The sequence below is a fragment of the Oryzias melastigma genome, linkage group LG18 (assembly GCF_002922805.2).
Source record: "Oryzias melastigma strain HK-1 linkage group LG18, ASM292280v2, whole genome shotgun sequence".
In the NCBI taxonomy this organism is placed as follows: domain Eukaryota; kingdom Metazoa; phylum Chordata; class Actinopteri; order Beloniformes; family Adrianichthyidae; genus Oryzias; species Oryzias melastigma.
Window position 1 is genome coordinate 15,947,883 of NC_050529.1, and position 4,515 is coordinate 15,952,397.

The following is a 4,515-nucleotide window of genomic DNA, read 5'->3' on the forward strand; positions in this document are numbered from 1 at the left end:
GCCAGGGGTTGTAAGTCTCTCCAAGCTAAACATTCTTACTCCCAACTTAAAAGATATGGATGTGCTTTTTGGTTCGGGTCCCCTCCGCGTCACTTTTTGGTCTTTTGGGTGTCCCCAACTTGTGGTTTTATGACGTATTGGCTGTTCTCATTAAATCACGGGTCCCCAATCCTTGGGACGAGGTACCAGATGTGGTAACAGGTTAAGGTACTGGTCCTCGTTCTGAGGGTTGGGAACCCCAGATTAGTGTCTGTAACCCAGTACCAAGCGGCCCTTGGACAGGTACCGGTTGGCGCCCCGGAGGTTGGGGACCCCTGATTTAATGGGAACAGCCAGCACATCAAAAAACAACAAGTCGGGAACACCCAAAACGTCAAAGAGTGACGCGGAGGAGAACCGAACCATACGTCCATATATTATGAGCTGCTTTTGAACATTCCAGGCTTTTTTTTTTATCACTGTATTCCGATATATAACTTACTTTGTGTGATATAACTGTGACATGCATTCATCCATTCATTCTCTTAACCTGCTATATCCCTGCCTGATGGCAAGTGGATAGCGCTCTTGCCTCACAGCAAGGAGACCCCGGTTTCTTCACCAATGGGGGACCTTTCTTTTCTTGATGTGTAGAGTTTGCACGTTCTCCCTGTGTTTTGTCCAGGGACTCTGGCTTTCTCCTACTGTCCAAAATCATACCAAATCAGACAAAACGGGTTTAGAAAATGGATGGATGCTATATCCTGTCGGGGTCACGGGACTGCCTGAGTCTGTTCCGGATACTGTTGGGCAAAGGTGGGAAACACCCTGAAGAGGGATACAGTGGGTTAAGATAATGGATAGCTGGAAGTTTAAGATGAGAACATTCAGATTGATCCTCCATATTGGAGGATCAAGTCACTGAACACGTCACATGCCTAAAGCTAAGGCCCTGATTGGTGGAAGTGATGCATCGACCTCGTCAAAGTTTGGATTTTTAAACATAAAAACTGCAACTGACACACAAATTGCGATCAGTGTGAATGTAACTTACTGTCACTCCAGACACTCTTTAGAACTGTTAGAGCAATTTCTGTTTATAATCAATTTATAAAAAAATCATCAATTTCGAACAACATCACACATCCTTTAATTTGGGATATATTTTGCTGTAACTGGAGTAGATTTGCTGGTTTTTCCACCCAGGCGAAGGCATTTCTTCATAAGTCTGTCATTTTAGAGGCTTTGGATTAAAATGCTGATATCAAGGGATTTGTGAAGGTGCTTGTGAAGTGCAAAAGCTTACATCATCAGAGGGTCTCACGCTAAGCAACAACCTGCTTAAACGTTGGCTGGGTGGGAGTTAATGATTATTCACTTGTGTAAGAGCTTTTGCTGACAAGCCAAAAGCTCTTCACAAAGAGTTCACCGAAAAAAAAAAGACATCTGTTTGAAAAGCCAGCATATCCAACTCTACTGAATAATTTAGTAAAGTTCACCTACCATCTTTGTGTGTGTTTCCGTCTTTGCCTTCGGTCTGATGACTCATGTTTCGAGGCACAGGAATTAAAGCAAATTCAACAGCTTTTTGGAGGGCTCTCCTCCGGTTTCCGTCCTTGTCAGAGCAGGAATCGGGCGGCGCAAAGTCAGACGCACCGTCCACACTTCCCACTCAGCGCCTCTCTATTCCAGCAGGAGTATTTGATGACCTAGAATGAGGGAATACTAACAGCGTGGTAATGTCAAAGGATCTCTTCTGTGGGTTTTGCTCATTATTATTTTTTTCACCCTATTGGCCTTAACACATGGCTGATGCTTAGCAAGACTCTGATCTGGGCTTGTGGATGGCCAAGGAAGAAACCAAGCGAGGCGGAGAGGAGAGGAGGGGAATTCAAGAGCTGGGGGGGGGCTTTTTGGGGGTTTTATACATCACGGCCAAGTGAAACACAGTAATTGGCACATGGGGTGAGGATCGTTACACCGTTTCAGCTGTTCATCACGCCGTCTTGTTAAATCCCTTCGCTCCACAGAAGGGTGGGAGAATTGTTCAAAACCAAGGAAGGGAACCGTAAAGTTTGGTATTCGTGCTCCTCGCTTTGACTCACAGATGTAGCGCTGAAGTACGAGTTTAGATTGATCTTATGCTGCTTGGCAGAAGCAGTATGAAAGGGTCATGGTTAGGTTTTAATAAAGCTTCAGAACACCTAGTTTGAACTTCTAGTTTTGTTTTTGCTTTACATTACTTAAAGTTAGATTAGTTAAAGTTATGTCTGTAAAAAATAATATTAAAAAAACGTACGCAAGGAATAAAGTCTTTAAAACAAAAAAGATATAAGTGAACTGAAAACAAATAGAACAAAACATATTTGGAAAAACTACTGTATAAGGTAAATAACTGCAGTTTATTTTTTTAATTCACAAGTTTTGGTAATTAAGGCTTTTAAGTTCGCCTCATAGTGTGATTTTTTTTTGTATGAACGTGGATAAAGTTTAAATAAAGTGCATTATATGAAATGAACTATAAAAAGTAAAGTTGGAGTTCATAAATAAAACTGTTTTAAAATTGTATTTATTCATTTGTATTTACCATCTGTTTTTGATGACTAATATCACACACTTGCAAAAATCAAAATAACATTTTAGTTACCATAACTATGCATGAGGCAAATATAATATAAAACTAATCACATTTTACACTCTCCGTAGGGTGCCGGAGGGTTTGTGGGAGTTTGCTAATCCAGTCCATATGTGTCTGGAGAAGGTGTACGACTGCTGGAGTCCTGCGGAGGATGCTCTACTGAAGGCCAGCCGGTCCCTGCATGGCTGGGGAGGTGTTGCAGACATGTCCCACCAAGCGGAGACCCAGAGGGAGACTATAGAGAGAGTAGATTTTGTGACGTCCTATGGGCACTTTCGTATCACCTCCAAACCCTATAGTATATGCTGCACCGTCAGAGAGGAGTCAGTACACACACCTTTCAAACAAGTACAGTATTGGATAAAGACACAGTATCTTAGCGTCATCTATGAGTCTAAGCAAATAATATTTATTTTACAAATACTTCAAGATACACTGACAACTTTGGCAATGGTATATTCTATATTTATGACATTCCTTGAGGTGGCTGTACAAAGCTCAAGGGAACTGTTAGATGTGGCTGCTCCTGTCTACGACCCTCCATGGGCCTGGACAACCCAAAAAGTCACAGTACCCATAGAGGTCAACCCCTGTGTGGATGTACGTGACTAAAGCTTTGAACTAAGTTTTTGCTCCCACTGGAAAAAGCCCCATTCCCAGATCATTTGTCACAAACGGGCAGCTAGGTCCAACAGGGATGAAGCACAAGTAAAAGTCCACAAAGCTAGATCAGGGTCTGTTGGGCAGAGGTCAATCACGAGCATCAGAGCATCCAAGAAAATACTAGAGTTATCAGGGTCCAGGCTAGGGTCAGGGCAGGCAGCAAGCAATCACAGATGAAGAAGTGTTATGTACACAGAAGATCAGGTCCAGAATGGGACATCTGGTAATGCAGGCAGGGTGGCACAAACAATACTTCACACTGAGTGAGGCTCTGAGCAGTGCTTAAATGTGATCTAGGGCAGGGGCCGGCAAACTTTAACAGTAAAAGGGTGTTTTGGGCTTCTTTTCTTCTGGTGAAAACCTAGGAGGAGCCGCATGGACTTACTTTAGGCTTTGAGAAATTTGGATTTGCATTCATAACCTTTTTTTTTATAAATGTAAATTATGTAAAGTATTTTTGGAACGAACAAAAGCAAAAATCTAAAAATAAACTAGCTTGTCTCAAAATGTGATTGTTTTTTTTTTATGTTTTTATTTTGTACCTTCAGTAGAGGCCAAATTAGCGAATAAGCTAGCTTGTTGCTTAATTACTAGCTGAACTCCAAATTAGCATAAAATTCCTCAGTAAATTAAATTAGACAAAAATGTTTGCATGTTCCTAAAATAGAAGCTAAACTCTAAATTAGCCTAAAAAACAGAGTAGACAACAACCTAGCAAAAAACTAATCTAAACTGTAAATAAACTTTTTGAAAATGACTATTGTTTTATTTTTCTTCAGTCAGAGAGCCACTATGGAGAGATAAGAGCCACATGTGGTTCTGTAGCCGCAGGTTGCAGACATCTAGGGAGTGTGCGCTGGGGTTGTTCGGAGATGTAGTGTCTTCAGAACTCTGGAGATGCCTCCTGCTGGTGACCAAAGGAATGGACAGAGCGCTGACTCCTGACATCATTCTTGTAACTCCATCAGCATCACTCTCTCCATTTCTGTCTTTCACCTATGGCCCTTTAAGTACTTCTATTTTAAGTTAATGACTGTTTCTCTCTTTAAAATCCCCATTTTATCCATAGTAATTCAAATGAGAACTATCACAGATGCTTTATTTCATCCATTTTTTAAAACTTTTTTAATTAACATATATAATTGCAAGCCTAAGCTGAAATGGCTGTAGCTCCTTAAACACAGTTTTGGCGCCGTGCCTGGTAAAGGTTTGACACAACTCAATTTGACAGCTGC